The sequence below is a fragment of the Lagenorhynchus albirostris genome, chromosome 8 (genome assembly GCF_949774975.1).
Source record: "Lagenorhynchus albirostris chromosome 8, mLagAlb1.1, whole genome shotgun sequence".
Classification (NCBI taxonomy): Eukaryota; Metazoa; Chordata; class Mammalia; order Artiodactyla; family Delphinidae; genus Lagenorhynchus; species Lagenorhynchus albirostris.
This window is the reverse complement of record NC_083102.1, coordinates 20,424,973-20,445,271: the sequence shown is the minus strand read 5'-3', so window position 1 is coordinate 20,445,271 and position 20,299 is coordinate 20,424,973.

The following is a 20,299-nucleotide window of genomic DNA, read 5'->3' as shown; positions in this document are numbered from 1 at the left end:
AAGGAATGCTTTTTTTGCCTGGCTCTGAGTAGAGCTGCTGCTCAACCAACCATGACCAATGTAAAGCTCCAAGAGTACTTATCCCATAGCAAGAGGATGAAGTTTTAGGGAATGTTATGGGAAAATATTCTTTGGACCTTCTCAATGCATTAGAAATAGGCAGTGCTCACTCATATCCGGTTCCTTTTTCCTTCCTAGGCACCCCCAAAACTGAGCTTTCCAGCGTCCTTGCAATTATGTGGCCCCATGTGACTAATTCTGGCCGGTGGGATATGAGTAGAAGTGATATGTGTAACTGTTGTGCCGAAATGCTTAAGGTGTGTAACCATCCAGCTCCCTCTTTCCTCTGCAGCAACAATGATATAACTGTGCCCGATACAGCAGAGGCAAGATGGAATCAGCCTCTATCCCTAAGCCCCCATTTGGAAAGAATCTTCTCTGGAGCGCTGCTGGGCCCCTAGTAAACTCTGAATAAATGAGACATAAAATGTCAGGTATTAAGTCTGAAATTTTGAAGCTTATCCTATTCTACCTTTCCCATCTTAATTCATACACTTGGTTAATCATTTTGGTGTCTTACAACCAAGACCACCACAATAAACTTTATGCTGCTACCAAAGACATCAAATAAATATACAGGGAAGAAAGGAAGTTTGTTCACTTGGGAAAAAAATGAAATATATTTGACAATGTCCCCACAGTGATGACTTGTATGTTGGTTTGTTTGGGAAAGCTATGGAAAAAAATGTTTCCAAAAGGTTGAAGTTTCTGTTTGTCATAGAAGTATATTTTTGAACTTCCTTTTAAAATGGTGAAAGAATCTATGTTGGATTTATGATGATCAGAGTTCTACAATGTATGAAGAAGCCAAGTTAATGTGACACCACTGCCATGGAGTGATGGATGTGACCATCAAGCAGAGGTCAAAGCGGATGAGAACTGAAAAGAGACCATGTGATTTGGTCAAGAGGCGGTCACAGGCTACCTTTTTAAGAGAGTAGTCTCATTGGAAAAGCCAGATTGCAAAGGGTTGAGGAAAGAGTCTAAACCACAGACTCAGAGTATTTGGTGGCAAAGGAAGGAAATGGGGCTGTAGTTAAAAAGAGAAAAGCAAAACTTGAGTTTTACTGAAGATGGAGGTGCAAGAACAAGAGGACAGGAAGAAATAGAAGATTAAAAAATGTAGACAGAAAATCCCTTGTATGTTTGAAGAGGGTAAGATTCAGAGCACAGGTGGAAGACACTCGTGCTTTCACTCTCTTTCCCAAAGAGACGGAAAACATGAGGGTTTGAAAGGGCTTTCCTCCTGTATTTCTTATTTCTTACCTGAGTCCATGGCATCATCATACAACTAGTTTCTGAGAACTAGTTGGCTGAGAACCCTAGGAATTATCTTAAACTCCTTTATCTCCTTTAGTCTCCCATACATGCTGTTATCACCAAGGCTGTTTAACCACCTAAGCATCCTTTAAAACCTATACCTTTGTATAGCCTTAAATCAGGCCCTTAATTCTGATGGAACTATCATAATCACAGGGCTTCCCTGGTGGCGCAGTGGTTGAGAGTCCGCCTGCCGATGCAGGGGACACGGGTTCGTGCCCCGGTCCGGGAAGATCCCACATGCCGCGGAGCGGCTGGGCCCGTGAGCCATGGCCACTGAGCCTGCGCGTCCGGAGTCTGTGCTCCGCAACGGGAGAGGCCATAACAGAGGCCCACGTACCAAAAAAAAATAAAAATAAAAATAAATAAATAATCACAGCTTTACCCCTTACCAGCTGGGTGACCTCAGGTAAATTACAAACCTCTCCATTTCTCATCTGTAAAATAAAAATAAAAATAACTACTTTGAAGCACTGCTGTGAAGATTAAATTAAATAAGTACCTGACACAGTAACAGCAAAAACTTCTTACTTGGTTTCACTAGTTTTGGATTTCCCTTCTTTTTTTTTATTTGTTCACTATGTTGCCATCAGAATGATGTGTTTGACTTTCAAGTCTGTCACTGTATCCCCTCGGCTTAAATCATGTCAATGAATCACTATTGTTTATGGGGTAAAATCCAAGGGTTTTTGTTTTTAAGTATGTGGAGAGCTCTGTAATTCTAGATGGCACCGAACCAAAGAGATCCCAAATGATCAGAGGCAGGTTCCAGTTAGACGAGGGAAGGGGGCTTTAGCAGGAACTGGATTCCAGGAGTCCCACCTGCAGAACCTCAAGCTGCAGAAAAGCCTGTCTTCTTCCACATCCCCTGCAGGAGTATGTGACAGGAGCTGACTTCCTGAACACTTGAGGATATATCTAATTAGGCCTGCCAAACCAGGCTCTATAAAAGCAGGTAAAGGAGACTAAAATAAACCCAGGAAATGGCTATCCTTAGAAAACAGAGTTCCCCTTTTATTTTCTGAAGATGTGGCTGTCATACATGGTTAAAATATTTTAATTAATGAGTGATCATTCTTATGGAGTCCAGAAGGCTGTCAAGGCACATCCTCCACTGATGGATAAATGTTCTGTAGCAGAGTTCTACATGTAAAGGCATCAGGGCCTCTGGCAGATCCCACTGAAAAGATTCCCATTGGCTACTGCAGGGTCACTCTGAAGCTTCCCCAGGGGGGAAGGGCCACCAGGGAGTGGACCTGGTCATGCTGATTATCCAGCTTTGTCTCTACCTAGAACAGCGAGGGTCTACAGAGGCAATACAAGAGAGGGGCTAAGAGTATAGACTGTTGAAGCTGAATCCTATCTTCATCCCTCATGAACTGTGTAATCTTGGGAAGGTTGCTTAACCTCTCTGTGCCTTGGTTTGCTATTCTGTAAGATGGGTCCAAACCTTGCCACAGACTGGGAGAAAATATTTACAAATCACGTAAATGACAAAGAGTTTGTTTTCATAATATAGAAAAACTCTCAAAACTCAACGATAAGGAAAGAAACATTCTGAATTTTTTAGAAAAGGCAAAAGATCTGAAGACACTTCACCAATGAAGATATATGCATGGCAAATAAGCAAATGAAAATATGCTTAACATCATCAGTCATTAAGAAAATGCAAATTAAAACTATGATGAGATATCCCTACATATCTATGTGAAGGGCAAATAAACAAAAACACCTCCCCCAAAAAACAAACCAATGAACTGCCCCAAAACAGACAATACTAAGTGTTAGTGAGGATGGGAAAAAGGAGCTGTGACTCTCATACTATGCTGGTGCAAATGCAAAACGCAGCCAGCCTGGAAAACAGTTTAGTAGTTTTTTATAATGTGACCCAGAAATTCCACTCTTGGATATTTACCCAAGAGAAATGAAAACTTATGCTCATATAAAAACCTGTATGAGAATGTTTATAGGAGCTTTTCCCCAAACTGGAAACAACCCAGGTATCATTTGATAGGTGAGTGGATAAAGTGAGGTACAGCTGAATCATAGGATACTACTTAGCAATAAAAAGGAGCAACAACACGAATGAATATTAAATTACTGTGTTGAGTAAAAAAATGCCAGATACAAAAGACTACTTATTACGTGATTCCATTTATATGAACTATCAGAAAAGGCAGAACTATAGTGACAGAATGAAGATCGATGATTTCAGGGGCTGGTGATGGGGGAGGGGATTGACTGCAAAGGAGCATGAAAGAATGGAAATGTCTATATCAGGACTGTAGTTGTAATTACATTATTGTTTACATTTTTTTCAATTTTAAGAACTATTTATTTTGAACTAACTTTAGATCTACAGAAAAGTCGCACAAATAGTACAAAGATTTCCCATAACCCCTTCACCTAGGTTTCCCTAGTGTTAAAAGCATACATAACCACGTTACGCCTATGAAAACCAGGAAATTAACATTGGTAAAATACAACTAATTAAACTCTAGGCCTGATTCTAACTTCACCCGTTCTTCTACTTAATTTCCTATTCCATTCCGGGATCTCACATTCCACTTAGTTATTTTAACTCCTTAGTCACCTCTAATTTTTAACAATCTTTCCTTGTCTTCATGACTTGGACACTTTTCATGAATACTAGTCAGTTATTTTGCAGAATGTCTTTCATTTTGGGTTTGTCTGAGGTTTTTGCATATTTAGAATGAGTGTATGCATTTTTGGCAAGAAGAATATCACTTATTTTGGCAAGAATAATATCACTTATTACAGAAGTGATATTATGTCCTTCTCAGTGCATCTTCTCAAGGGGTTCATGATTTTGACATGTCTTCTTACTGATAATGTTAACCTTGATCACTTGGCTAAGGTGGTTTCTCCACTGTCAAGTTACTATTCTTCCCTTTGTAGTTAAAAAATATCTGGAAGAAATACCTTGAGACTTTGCAAATATCCTGTTTCTCTTTCAACTTTTGCCCACTAATTTTTGTATCCAATGGTGGATCTTCTCTGCAAATACAATGATTATTGCAGTGTAATTAAAATTGCTTTTCTCTTTCTTTCTACATTTATAATTTTTGACTTTGCTTTTTAATTCAAAATTTTTTTGAAATAATTTTAGGTTCATGAGACGTTGCAAAGATAGTACAGAAAGCTCCCATGTATCCGTCACCCCATGTCCCCCAATGATTACATCTTACAAAGCTGTAATATCAAAACCAAGAAAATGACATTGCTGTAAAGTGTGTAGATATATAGTTCTGTCATTTTATCACACATATAGATTCATGTGACCACCACTGCAATCGGGATACAAACTATTCCATCACCACCATTTAACTGTACATTTAAAAAGGTGATTTTATGTTAATTATTCTTCAATAAAGCAGACAAAACACAAAGCCCCCCCCCCACAAAAAAAAACACTGCCAGGATAACATTAAGCAGCATGTAACTATTAGCTATCATCACTGTTGCTCTTTTATCAGAGAGCATCTGTCTCCTGTTCTAGATGATGCTCAAGCCAAGGCCCGTCCAGGCAATCAATAAAGGACAGAAGAGGCCTCTTCTTTTTTTTGCACAACTCCCCGATTATTGCTCTACCAGACGAATTAGATCAAAATTAGTCACGGACACCTGGAGCTAGGCTAGTGGTACCCTGGCACTGTTGGAGAGTTCCAAAGATGTCTCCTACACATCGGCGTGGGGATCCATTTGCCCCTGTCTTCTCTCTCCACGGCGACTATCTTTCTCTTACTTGAATATACCAAGTGTATCCTACTTCAGCTCTTCGCACGTGCTGTTCCCTCTGTGTAGACTGTTCTCCTCGTATATTCGATGGCCAGCTCACATGTCATCTATTCAGAAAGAGCTTCCTGGGCCACCGAGCCTACACCTGCCCCCCATTGCTAGTTCCAGCTCCTCTCTATCACGTGACTTTGCTTTATTTCCATTATAGCACTTATCACTAGAAGAAATGATCTTGGTTGCTTATGTACCGACTTGCTCACTGTCTATCGCCATCCCCTCCAGAATGTAAGCTACAGAAATGCACACAGGCATCATCTTTTTTGCCTACTTCTGTGCCTTTCCTATTTGCCAAGTGACTATGGTCATACCCCCAGAAGAGTTTTCCTGCCACCTTCCTTCTCAATCTCTCTCCTTTCTACTTTTTCCTTTAACCCTCTTTATGGCCCCTCCCCATTCCAACACATATCCATTGAGATAAAAATGTACGCGAATACATTGGAGGAATCACCAACAAATCCAACAACCGCTCTCTGCAGTCTCTTCTGTGATGACTCCCTCCTTCCCAACCCTGTTCCTTGTTCTCTGCCTGCCCTTGATGAGAGCTTGCAGGAGGCATACACTGAAAGGAGGACTTTCACTAAATTGTCTCCAAGCTGTTTATTCACGAACTGCATTTAAGGTAATACGAAAGGTTTCCCAGGAAGTCTGCAGGTTCCTCACCACCTTCACTCTTGTTCTTTGCCCCACTTCAATCTAGTTAGTTCTGTGATTATTATTTCTGTGGAATGGCATATATCTGTGCCATTAATCCTATGTATTTCTAGGGGAGAAGGGATTGAGAGGAGGGAAAGACTGATTATTTATCAAATAAAAGACATTTCTCCTCCGTCTGGAAAGCCAGGTGGATTTTTCTGAACTCATTTCTGTCCTGGAAATGGGGCAGCTGCTTCTGAAATGAGTCCTCTGTGTTGGTGTGGGCTCTGTTTTACAGCCAGTGGGTAATAGTATTTCCTGATTTATGAATTGGCATCTGGGGGAGGTGCTGAGCCCCTGGATGGATTCATCATGGGGAGAACAGCCATATAAATAATCCTGTCACATAAAATTATTGTTCTCATTTTGATGTTTTAAAAAAATTCCTTTTGTGAGGTGGTGGGATTTAGAAGATGTGAGTGAGAAGGCAGGAGAGGAATAAGTCATTTGGCCCCTTTTTTTCTATACAACAAAAAACGTACAAAAGATATTCTCTAGAAACAGGGACTTGCATAGAAGACAATTACCAAAATGGTTGAATTATCTGGGGAACTCTTGGCACTTGGCTTAAAGCCAGCACCGAGGTCTTAGCCTGAGATGATATGTAGGGAGTTCCACCTCATGAGTTTGGCCCGGGCTCACCGTGGGATATTTTTTAAATTGGTCAAGAGAAGGTCATTTCACGTATCGATAGGTCTCCCCCATCTTCCTCAAATCAGTGTGGGGTTTCGTCTAAATGTTCCAAATGTTCATTGAACTTCTGCATGGTACAAATCGCCACTCGGGTCCCCTGGGGCTGCGAAGATTAAACAAGCGGGAGCGTGCAGTCCAGACGTTGTGGGTGAGAATGACTCAAAGGGGAACGTAGGCTTTGAAGCATGCACATGATTTCCCTGGTGAGAAGTCACAGACATCCCAGACAGACGGTAGGACGGAAGCAGAGGTCCAGGGGTGAGGACAGACACCATGCAGCTGAGCATGGAGAAGATCCTTTTCCCCCATGAACCTGTAAGCTCCCTGAGGAAAGGAGCCACTCCTTTTTTTCCTTGACCTTGAGATTTAGCACATAGTAGGTCAGGATAAACCACACTGTTGTCTATAAAAGGCCAGTTTATATTTCAGACTCTGAAGAAGCCATATGGCCTGTCTCAACTACTCAACTTTGCCGTGGTGGTAGAAGCAGCCATAGATGAGATGCCAATGAATGGGCATGACTGGGTTCCAATAAAACTTTATTTACAAAAGCGGTGGCCCATCAGGTTTGAATTGTAGTTTGCCAGTCCCTCTAGCAGGTCAATAATAAGTGCTTGTGGAATTGAGTTGGAAGGAAATGATTTAATAACATGTGTATCTCACTTTTAAAAAACATCAAATACGACCCGACAAAGTAAATGAACGTGTTAAAAGAGTTATTTATGTGGAAAGATTGCCATGGTACTCTTAACATATAATCTGTTATGTAAGCATATTTTAAAGAAGGGTCCCTTACATAAATCTGGAATTTCTGAATCTTCTCCAGTAAGCAAGATGTTGCACAGACACCATCTCTTTCCATCGCACTGGGCTCAGGAGGGCAAAAAAAGTGGGACAGAAACCTCTTCTCTTCATTCTGATGGTCTAGAGAGAAAGAGTGCCAGGAATCTGGGAGTGAGAACCAAGGGGATGGGAAGCAGGATTCTTTCAATGAATGCAGCCTTGGGGAGGGAACCAGCAGAGGCTGGTGAGCTGCCTCTAACCACTGGGTCTAACCATGGGGACTCTGTTCATGGCTCTAATTTATTTCTTTGTTTTCATGGCAGAATAAACTCCAAATTCCAGGGGTCAACTAAGCGCCTGCCACCAGCCCATGCGCGGCCAAAAAAAACCTTGGTGTCATCAGTCAATGCCAACTAGTTAATAATAACCAGCTTCCTCGCTAATGGCCCGAGGCAGGAGTCCTTGGGCAACAAAGGCTCTAGCAGAAAGACTTGCAGGCAGCTGCATGGGGAGAACAGTTTGCAAGAAGCATTTCTGCTGGCCACTTTCAAGGGCGTATCCACCCATGCTCAACTCTTTAAGAAGGTAGTAATTAGTTTTATTCCCTTCGGTGCACATGGTGAATGCGGCAGAATCTGGCATTTGGAGAGCCACTGGAGTCTGTTCCTCTCATCTTGACTTGCTTCAAGTTTATGTCTATAACTAAGAAATATCAAGATTGCAAGGCAGTTCAGGAGTTGTGTTCAGTTCCCACAGAAAGAAAACTTTCAAGCATCAGGGCCCCGGGGCAAAAAGAGGCCACTGCAAATGAAAGCTGATCAGGACTCAGCTGGTGCTGGACCACACAGTGTCTCTTGCAAACTGCAGGTGATGAAGACGACCACTAAAATAGTAAGCTTCTAGACAGCATCGATGTCTTATGCAGCTTTGTATGTTCACAGCATGGGGACCTACACACAGAGTTGCTTGGCCAAAGATTTCCAGACCTGTTTGTATACTGTGGTCATCTGACAGTGTTTCCCAGCTGGGGACTGGTGGCACGCAGGGATGCTGAGGATGGGACACAGGGGTGCTACCATTTTGGTCCTTTTAGCCCTTGGGGCAGCTGGGAAATGCCTGGAGGAGACGTGTGCCCAGAGCCTGGTCCCCCTGGTCATGAGGGGATCTCCATCACCCTAGAGAGCTGTACAAATACATTTTCCATGTGTACCATAACAAAGTAACAGGTTGGAAAGCATTGAACTGGTGCACAAACGAGAAAACGGAGACTCAGAAAGTCTAGATTCACAAGAAGCCAAGGCTTGATTCCAGTTAGCCTTACTCTGTGTCCAACGCCTACCCACCACCCCACAGCTGTCACACCAAACTGTCAACAAAGAGCTGTTGAAGCCAAATTGTTGGAACTGAGAATCACTTGACTAAAAACTAGTGGAGGGTCAGATGATGTCATTAGCATGGCTTGAAATGTGAGCCGGATGCTCAAAGCTGAAGTCAACTTACTGCCAGTGTATGCAAGACGTTCTCCCTAGGCCAGCGGCGCTCATTCTGACCAGGACTCCCGGCAAGACATATGTTTTACATCGCTACCCAGGGCACACATATACAGGTACATATGGAGTTTCACAAATAGTACTTACCCTTACTATATTTGATGGACACTGTTCTATTCGATTTTCTTCTGTTCCATTAAAAAAAAAAATCTGGTCATGACCCTTTAAATTGATTTCATGACCCACTAAATTGATTTCTCGACCCACTAATGTGTCACGACCGGCAGTTTGAAAAACAGTGGCCTGACCCCAATTCCAGCACCACCTCCCTCCCTGGAGAGGGGAACATGGAAGGTGAACATGGAGGAGAGTGAGATAAGAGATTGGGATAAATAAGGAGGATGGTGGGAAGAGTGCCAAAAATAGGATAAAGGAAAGAATGGGGACAGAGTGAGACAAAGGAGAAATGAGTGGGGATCAGAGACTTGATGAGAAAAGGCTAACTCTGGACTGATTGATTTACGTCTGTGTCACGATTCTCAAGTTCCACAGTCATTCTGGTCATTTTGATACAAGAATCTTCCTCACCAGCTTTCACGGCACAGCCGTGGTAATGCTATCTGCTTGTCTGAAGATTTTCTTATCTGTCAGCACCATCTCGCATTCCTTACTGTTGCTCCCACAGGGGATTTTCGATCTGCTGTTCAGGGATCTGGGCCCTAGAAAGATCTAGAAGGCATTGGGTAAATTACCCAGGAATAAAGAAACTGCCCACAATGACTCCACCCACACCAACGCACTAACTCACGCTGGGCTCTACAGGCTTCTGCGCTGGGTCTAAACGACAAATTCTTGAGGCAAAGGAGGTGGTTTTAAAAGGTAACAGGAAAGTGAAAATCAGAGATTGAGATTAGAGTCATTTATGAAGCAGCTGCAGTGTTACACACTCCAATGGCCAGTAGGTCTCTAAAGAGTTTTGACTGCACACCCCATAGTAAAAAACAATTTTTGAGCATGCACATACAAGGCTCGTATATTTGTTTACAAAGAATGCCCATGTTCTATTTATTAACAACATTGAGTTATTAAATATACACAAGATTAGGAAATTATGAGGTGACATAAAGGTAAAATACCATCTTAATTTTTATTTTCTATTATTCATGAACGGTACAAACGATATTTTACTATCATCACGAAAATTATTATGAGTAATGGTGAGACTCATGTGTTACGGAATGGCTTCATTGTTTTTGAAAATCCTTGTTTAGCACTTAGTGATATGGGCTTTTGAGGTCCAGGGTTCAATTTATTTCAATACTTTGCTTTAATGGCTGTCATAACAGGAAAAGACACCTCCCGTAGCCACAGAGATGCAAAAAGCACATTGTTGGCTATGCTGACTAAAAAAAGATTTTTTTTTCAGTTTCCTACACCAATTATGCGAAGATTATTGTTGAAATTCAGCTAGTAGATTTCTGTCTTCTCTGATGTCAATCAGCTGTTCTTTTAACTAATCGGAAGGTGCTGAACTTTTAAATTTTTTAACAAATGGGTCAAAACTCTCAGAAACTCTTTATTTGCAAGACTTTTAGGCAAGTAGAAGATTCTGTTTCCGGGTTTTTAAAGCTTTGAGATAACGAGTTTTTAAAGTGTCACATTTCCTCATTATCAAATCGTATAAAGGTGAAAATATTTCCAAACATCCTTTTTTGCTTCCCAAATGGTGTCTCCATGCCACCAATTCTTTCTGAAAGTAGTTACTTTCTAACTCACTGTTAACACATTACCTTTATACTGAGGGGGCAGATGAAGTGTTTAATTTTTCAAAGTTATCGGCAAAGTGGCATAGTTCTGACAGCTGCTTGTCAGAACTGAAAAGGTCAGCAAATGTGGAACATTTTGGTTCTTTTAAAAGAGAAATCTTTATATTTCCATAACCAGAACATCTCTGTGTTGTACAAAAAAAAAAAAACGTTTTCATGCTCACTCCCATCTCATTGCAAAATATTGTAAAGATTCTATTTAAAGGATTGTTTTCTACAATATTGATAATATCAGTTGCACATAAATTGCAAATTTGTTGTCATATACTGAAACTGAATCAGCCAGTAAGACCACCAGTGTCTACCGCCCAGAGATGTGGCCCCTCCCATGCACCTCCATGCCTTCCTGACACATAAATGGCTGATGTATAGACCAAGGCAGGAAAACAGTACCCAGTATCCACTGTATAGTAAATATGAGTGAAGCCTAATTTCTTCTTTTAAATAGAAAAATAGATGTTCTAATCACTTCTTCCCTTGCCCCATCAGATCATTCTTAGCGCCATTTAGCATCAAAGTATGCTTTAAGACCGCTATACTAGAGAAGCACAAAAGGGCACCAAATGTTTTCGTTTGGTCTTTGCTGTTCTGAAGCAAAACGATACATAAACGAATTGCCTCCTCTAAATCACTGTGAATTTAGGATTATTGTGTTATCAGCATTCCTCTAATTTTTGAAGACAGAGTAATAAAGATCTGAGAATGAACAATGGCTCCTACATTAAGAACCATCTGAGAAGATGCAAAGTGGTATAACCCATGAATCCCAGGTGAGAACCGTATACCTCTGAATGGCGAAGGTAGGCGAGAGGCAGAACTTTCATAATTTGAATGAAATTGGTGGCTTTCAGAGAAGAACGATGCATGGAGGATTAAGGCTGGGGGCTAAGTTCAGAGTTGAAGAGGGCTCCATGCACCTAGGATAGAAGAGAGTTGGTCCTGGGAGCACTTGTGAGCAGAGCCAGCCCGGCATGGGGTGGGAGGTGCAGTGAGCTGGAAGGAGAGAACCCTGGCCCCAAAGTCTGGCTGTGACCTTGAGGCTTGGATCAGAAGAACCCTCCTTTCCCAAACTCAGAAGAGTTAAGACCAAGAATTCAGTCTGTGCCTAGGTATGAAACAGTACAGAGGAAGAGAGACTAGGGCCAGGCCTAGAGCCAGGGAGACAAGCTCAAGAGAAGGGAGAGAAACCCGGAAAAGCTGGGAAAGGATAGAAATGAAGTCTTCCCCAGTGAAGGTTCTGCTCTGGGTGCTCCTGGGAAAGTGCATTTCATGGTCAAATGAGTCTGGGAGTCACGACCTCCTAAATTTGCCAGTGCACCTCTAGCTTGGAGCTTTATAATACTCGATAGCACACTGACATTCTAAGAAATGCTACAGTCAAGATTATCTGCTTAACTCAGATTTTCCCAAAATGTTTGACCACAGAAAGCTTTTGCTTTTATTTTTTGATATCCTGCAAAACTTTGGCTCTGAGAGTAAAATTTGGGGAACCCTGGACTAACTAATGTTTAAAGTGGCACTGAGGCAAGGGACAGGTGGGAGACCTCGTGAAAATGTCACACTTCACATATATATCGCTTGTCTCCTGAGACACCCTTGTCTTAATGAGGGCGAGTATTTACCGCCAAGTCCTGTGACTAAAGGGGGGCCACAAGGGAGTAGGATTTCCCTTGAGGGGTCTTCCTCCTAACCTGAGGGTACCTGCATGTGTGAGTGGTGACCCCCTTCCAAAAGCGGTATCTCAAGGAAGTGAGATACCACAAATGGGCCACTAGAGCAGCCTCGGTGCTCTTGGACTCGGGCTGGGAGGCAGAGCTGACTGCGGAGTGTGGCCCGTGCAGGCCACCTTGGTTTGCTCTCTGCCATTTTAGGCACCCCAAAACAGGCCTGACAGGTCCTGGAGGAGACAAGAGTGAGTATATGAATGAAGGAAGTAAAAATCTTAAATAAGTAAATAAAATATAGACACCCTTCCAATAGACCAGCATACTGAAAATAATAAAAATGAAAGCTAAGAGTCGTTGACCCCTGTTAAGCGCCAGGCACTGCACTAAGAATTGTATGTACATTTTCTACTTTACTCACTGTAAGCACCCAGGCAGTGGGCACTAGCCTATCCCCATGTTCCTGTTGAGAAAACTGAAGTACCCAGAGGTTCGATAATTTGCTCAGAGTCATACAGGTAGAGAGTGGCAGAGCCAGGCCAGAAACCAGGGCATGTGGTTCCAGCGCACGCTCCGAACACCCTCAAGCCCCCCAGCAGGTACTGGATGGCCTCCAGCACCAGCACTGAATCCTCTTCCAGGAGGATATACCTACTTCTCCACTCCTTCCTTGTTTTGCACAACTTTCTTTCAATATCCAGACAGCTTCTTCCCCAACCATCATACATTCGCTTGAAATGATCGCACTGTCTCTGAGTCAGTTTCAAATTCATGTCTCCATTGTCTACACGTGATATTTGAAAGGCACTTAAAAGACTCAGATTAGATATAATTCTGCCTATAATTAAACCTATATTGTGTTTAGCAAAGTCATGTGACATCACTAATGCCAACTAGTCGTCTTGAACAATGGCACAAATTAACACGCACCTATTTACTTTTGAAAACGTCTCATCAATATTCAAACTGAGGACACAACTTACTTAAGTATCCGGTATTTCTCTTTTTCTGCAGAACTTCAAGCACAAGTCAAATCAGTTCTCTCTGAACTTAACCACTTCCATTCAGACGCCATCCCTGGAGGAAGGGGAGAGGGCTGGGATTGCGGGGGGTCAGCTTCCATCCGCAAACACCCTGTGTAAGGGAATGGGGTGCCCACAGAGTTGAGGCTTGTCTTGGGAAACACCCCAAGAGCTCCAGCCTCTAGACCAGAGTCCTCGTGATACCCATTCAAACCCGCAAGGAGAGCGTGCCCTTTGGGCTGACATCCACCTCTACCAGGGCCCCAACTGCACAAGGATGTTGCGATTCCAGGGCAATCCCCACAGTCGGACCACTTTCTTTCCAACGTCCGGTAGGCTGGAGTTTGCGCCCACCTCACTCCTACAGAACTTCCAGAACATGTCTCGCTCTGCTTTTCTCTATTCTGCATAGTGTCTGGCTCTGTGCTGGGCATACAGTGGGCACTTAAGAAACACACATGGGGAGGGGCCTGAAAGGTGGCAGAGATGCAGCTGCTGGCCCTGTCTGCCCACACTGTGGAGTCTCCATACGTGCTGCTAAGTGGGATGCAAGTGCCGAGACAGATGCCGAACGGAGTTCAGGGTTAGAGAGCTGCCAGGCACTCCCCTAACTACCTGGCGCTTGGATTCCCTGTCCTTCCTCCCACTCCACCCCTCCCTGCCGACTCCTGCTCTGCCTTTACATACCAGCTCTTCTTCTCTTGTTCGGGGCACAGAACTGTTTTCCCGTCTGCCCTAGCAGTCCTGACAGGTGACAAAGCCAGAGTTATTCAGGTGCCCAGTCTGTGACGACCTCAAGTCCAGTGGGGCTGGACTCAAACTAAACTCCTTCCCCAGAGCAGAAGTAGAATTACAGAGAAACCCCACCAAGCCCCGTGGAGGGACGCAGCTCTGTTTGATTGGGGTGGGAGACCCCAGGTCCCCCGCCCTTCAGTCTCCTGGATGCAGTGCGAACGGGTGTGAAGGGGTGCTCAGGCTTTCCTGGGGGATTCTGAAGTAGACTGAAGGTACCAGGGAATCCTGGGGAGCTGGTGGCCAGAGCTGAAATGGCTCTTAGCCACCAAACAGTGGTTTGTCTGGGTGTCCATACGCCTGGCAGCACTGTTTCCTAAGAGTATTAGTAATAATGGTAATGATAATGATGATTGTGTAACTAGGCGCTTTACGTATATTATCTTTAGTCCTAAAGATACACTAGGCACTTTACGTATATTCCCTTTAGTCCTAAAAGCCCTGAAAGCAGGTAATTATCATTTGTGTTTTCCGCATGAAGAAACTGAAGCACAAACTCTGCTTGAGTGACTTCCTCTGGGCGGCAGAGCTGGTGAGCACTGAGGGCCAGGGTGAAAGTCCACGCTCGCGGTCTATTCATGAGCACCCTGTGGTCTCTATCCTGCACACATTTCTGCATCCCGGTCACCCCCATGATCACCTGAGAAATGCCAGGCCGCTCTCATTGTTTCTTCTCGGGGGAGGCTACTGAACTTGACCCTATTCAGATACTGGAGGCCTTCACGCCTCTGGGAGGGACCCTTGAGAGGCATGGCAGTTGGAAAAGGAGTGTGTGTGGGCAGGGTGCTTCACTGCCTACTCCCCTTATGGGGTGTCCTGGCTGTGTCTGGGGCCCTGTGTACCCCCAACATGTTCTAGAACAGAAGGGGCTTTTGTCCCAACTTGCACTGGGCTGGAACTAAGGATGAATAAACCAAGGGCCCTCCTTCACAGTGGGGTAGTGGGGTGTTTCTGAGTTCTTACATCACCCCCAGTACCGCATTCAGCCCACTCCACCCCCAGCAATCCCTCCGATTTCTAAGGCTTGTTTCAGCAGCTGAGGATTGGGGTACAGAGCAGTCCTGCTGGGAAGACTAGGAAATGAAGAGCATCTCTCTCCCACTGAGAGCTCCTCATTGGAAGAGGGGCCTGGAGCAGACCTTGCAGTAGGAGCTGAGCTGGATTCCAACTTGGCTTCTCCGCCAACCTTCTGTGTGACTCTGGACAAGCCGTTTACCTCTCTGGGCTTCAGTTTGCTCATCCGCTTGTAGGGGAAAAGGCAGTGGGAGATAACTGGACCTGAGAAGCCTAAAGGGCTTTTCCAGCCCTAAGCTTTTATGACACTATGGAGAATTCCAGGTACCAGCACTGGAGTGTAGGACCTGAAGCAGGAAGTCCTCTCCCCTGTCCAGGTCCCTCCCAAGGAGACATTCTACCTTTACTGAGAAGGAAGGGAGAAGTGGAACTTCTTGGTCACGATGCACGGGAACCTTCAGGAACAGCTCCAGACAAACGGGAAGGCTCCTGCCTGAGTGAAACTAGGTGAAACACGGCAACAGTTTTTCTCTTTTTGAGGATGCCCGAGGTGTCTCGTGTGCTGTCCCTCACTCTCAGGCTTGCGCGTCAAGTCCCCTCTCCCAGGAGCTATCAGAAACAGCCCCGTCTGGGTGCCGGGAGCAAATGTCCAAATGGCCTTGTCACAGTGTCAGCCGTCCAAACGCAAACTGGAGCGCACAGCTCGGCCCTGCAGGGCTGGGAGGCTCGGCCCTGCAGGGCTGGCCCCTGCAGGGCCGGGGACCCAGCGTGAAGAGCAGAATCATTCTTACAGGAGCCATCGCCTTGGGCCGCAGGAGCTATCGCCACGGCTGCACTTGTATGAGAGCGATGTCCATGGACCTCTGAGCTTGTCAGACTTCACACCGGCTAATCTCAGAACATCTCGGGAGGCAGGCAGGGGCAGGGAGCGACACAGAGGAGCAAAATGGTCCCCTCATCACACAGTGTCCTCAGCAGAGGCACCACCCAGATAGGGGTCTGAATCCCACGGGGTGCGAGCCTGCCTGTCTTGAACCCCAATACCACCTTTCCCTGAACTGAGCTTCCTTCTGAAACTCACAACATGGTACAAATCACACTCACAAAGCATCCTCTCCCCAGTTCCCTCTCTCCCACTGTGCAGGCTTAACCATCTCTCAATTTCACAACCGCAGGCAAAGAGCTTGAAAAGAAGTACAAAGAACAGGGAAGGGGATAGGGACCCTCAACAGGCCCCTCCACTTTGATGCCCTTGCTCTCCGGGAAGCCTTCTCTGGCTGCTCCGTTTAAAATTCCAACCCTTTCACCCTGAGCGGTCTTCCCAGTGCCCACTATCCCGCTCCATGTCACTTACTACCTGCTAAGCTACTAGAGGACTTCTTTAGCAGGTTGCTACCCCGCTCCACGTCACTTACTACCTGCTAAGCTACTAGAGGACTTCTTTAGCAGGTTGCTATCCCGCTCCACGTCACTTACTACCTGCTAAGCTACTAGAGGACTCATTTAGCAGTCTGATTCTTCTTGATGCTTCCTCTTGCTGAAAGTCAAGGATATTTATCTGTTTCTTCACTGTTGAATCCCCAGTGCCTGGGCTAGTGTTTGGCACATGTAGTTGCTTAGTGAATATCTGTTTGGTGAATGAATGAATCAGGCCTGGGTGATTCGTTACAAAGCAAGATGGCCCTCACTACTTCACTGCGGGACTATGCTGGAGCCAAGGAGAGCAGCCCCTGCCTGGCCCTGCTTTCCTAGGTGGGCCCACCTCTGGACCCACCTCCTCAGCCCTTGCAGACATCTGTATCCTGGTTCACAGCTAGGACTGGAGTGCCACTGGCTCATGAGGGCGACAGGCTGTGATGTCCCCAGGCACCTGGAAGCTGACCCACTGTCAACAGGAGTCAGTAAAGCAAAGAACGCCGTGGGAGATAGCTTTGGCCCAGACACAACTGAAAGTGCACCTCAAAAGCAGAAGCATGTGCTTCAGGCCTCTGGCTCTCAGGCGGGGGAGAGGTGGTGTGCTGGATGGCAGGGAGGCTGCAATTTACCGAGAAATCTGCCACTTGCTCTGGGGCCTATCAAAGAAGAGCCTCGCCTTGTGGTGGGAACAGCTGCTTCTCCCCCCCGCAGTGGGTTGCTCCAGGGCACCTGAGGACAGCCCCGGCTCTGCTACCTCATCTCCTCGTTTGTCTGCCTTGCTGACATTTCCTCTCACTTCCCTCCCATCAGTTTGGCAGGTTTTTATCACACTGGTTTCAGTGTGTATAGACATTCCCTTGGGAGTACTGCAGTTGTAGTAAATATATACCATATACATACACACAGACATGTACAAAGCAAGGAGACTGATGGAGACACACAGAGACAGACACAGGGGAAGGTGTGTGTGTGTGTGTGTGTCCATATATGCACGCGCACACACACACACACACACCCTAGGGAGATACCCAGAGTCACGCAGAAGAAAAGCAAAAAGACAGAAACATAATATGGCACTGCAAGAGACAGGCAGACCCTGACAAAATGACACTGATACCTAGCAGGGCGCACTCAGCCACTCCAAGAAAAAGCGTACTACATAGAAAGGAGCCCTTGCTGGACAAGAAATAGAGAGGAACTCACATATCCAAAACAACAGAAACAGTATCCCGGCTATAGAATTATTCAGCCTGCAAATAATTATAGTAATAGCTCCCATTGCTTTTATCACTCAGGAAATTCCAAGGACTGTGGTAGCTCTGTGCCACAAATAGGGACGAAGACTGAATACGTAGTTCTTATTATAAATCACAATATCACAATTAGGTATATTATACATGACTATCACATCAGATGTATGATATTATTATTTAAGAGATAGTTAAAGTAGGCTATTTAAGTTTAACCAGCAAGTTTATATAAATGAAAACACAAAGCAAAAAATAGCTCAGGACAGGGCAAAAGTCATGGCAGTGATAAACAGATGACTGAAGCCTGGGGGAATGCTTTCTTTATCTAAAGTATAGTCTTTTAATCATATAAGTTCAAACTTGGGAATTAAGATAAGCAATAAATCATTCATATCAGTTCTTCTCTTTTCTAATTCTGGTTGTGTGAAGACACTGGGAATTCATTCATTCATTCATTCATTCACCTGTACATTCATCAAATAACTATCACAGGCCTATAAGGTGAGATTTAGGCAGACGAAGAAGACATAGAACTGTCCTCCAGCTGCTGTCAGTCTGCTAGGAGAGAAAGACGAGAAAGTCATCACAGCTCAGTCTGAGAAGAGCTACCGTAGAGGTGTAAAGCACGGGTCAGGAGTAGCTCACTGAATGTGTGACAGCAGAGCTAAGTTTTAAGGGAAAAGAAAAAATTAGATGATGAAGTGAAGCACCTTTCAGGCAGAGCTTACATCAGGGCCGAGCACACACCCTCAGCCTGCAGTCCCAGCCCGCAAAGTGTTCTGATCCGTCATGGCGGGGACTCACCCACCGGCCGACGGAGGCTGGTAGGCGTTAGTCCTGAAGCCCCGGGGCCTGGTATTTCTCCAGATAGATCTACCAGGCTGCTCTTGCCCCATCAGAACTGCAGGCTGCGGCTTCTTGATTTGCTCTCCACTGGGCCTGGATGCCTGCTGAGGAGCCTGCCTCGGCCTTGACCTGGACTCCTGTGCTCCACCCCCGATAGATCACCCAGAATCTTAATGCCACCACCTGCCAGACTCCACACACAGCCAGTTCCAGACGCTCCCGGCGCAACGTCATAAGAATAGGAGCCTCCGCTTACCAAGCCCTTACGCTGTGCCAGGCTAGCATCGTGCTGACTACATGCATTATGTCACTAGGTCCTTGCAACCACGCCAGTGACTTGTATCATTACGTCCATGTTCCAGTTGAGGACAACGAATCTTAAAGAGGTTAGGAGCTTCCCTGAGGTCACACTTAGTAAATGGTAGGACCAAGGTTCGTGCTCAGATATCCTGACACCAAGGTCAGTCTGATTACCCGTCTTGCTATATTACCCTCCCCACAGAGAACCTGCAACCCCAGTGGACGCCAGTGTTGGCCCAGATGTCAGGGTCTTGGGACTGGGATTCGGGTGGCAGGCCTATGAGGAGGGCCCCATAGCGGATAACGGCCCAAACTCTATCCACTCCCGCCCTCCTCTCCTTCCCAGCGTGCCCATAATCCAGAGCTCCCAGCATGCCTCGCTGTCAAGCCTGAATGGGTACTGACCACTGACCGTGCTCTTAGGGAAGTGGGACAGGTGAAATCAAGAACCTCAGAACCCCGGGACTTCCCTAGTGGTCCGGGGGTAAAGAATCCGTCTTCCAGTGCAGGGGATGGGGGTTCCATCCTTGGTCGGGGGAACTAAGAGCCCACATGCCGCAGGGCAACTAAGCCAGCGTGCCACAACTACTGAGCCCGTGCGCCTCAATGAGAGAGCCCGCGTGCTGCAAACTACAGAGCCCAAGGGCTCTGGACCCCGTGGGCCACAGCTACAGAGCCGATGCACCCTGGAGGCTGTGCGCCACAACTAGAGAGAGAAAACCCGCACGCCACAACTAGAGAGAAGCCTGCACGCTGCAATGAAGAGCTCATGTGCTGCAACTAAGACCTGACGCAGCCAAAAAAAAAAAAAGGACCTCAGAATCCCAACTCAGCAATGAGAGGGGGCTCCACACAGCTTTTCGATTTTCCTCTTTGGAAGTCCTTAGATATTTTAAGTCCCAGGTTCAGAAATCCTGGCTTTCAGGTCACGTAAGAAATCCTGAAACATTCAATGCCTGTGGAGGTCTTGGGTCTTCTCCAAAGACTTCATTCCACCAGGGAAAGCTGCTTCCCCCTCAGTGTCTAGGGCCTTAGAGGCAGGCAGGGAGGGGGAGTGTGGGCCTCATGGAAAAGGAGTAAGAAATGAAAGCAAAAGAGCAGCTTCATACCAGTCCCGACTCCTGGGATAAAGTGCTCCCCACTCGGCTTCACATCACGGCAGCCTCAGCGAGGGCACCACAAGGGGTCCCAGTGTGGCTGGATGGGGGGGTCCCTCGCCATGAGAAGATGTCATCGAGCTCTTGGGGAGGGTGGAGCTGCTGTGGGCTGCCAAGGCATAACGCACAGGCCCTGTGGGCGGCATAATGCAGT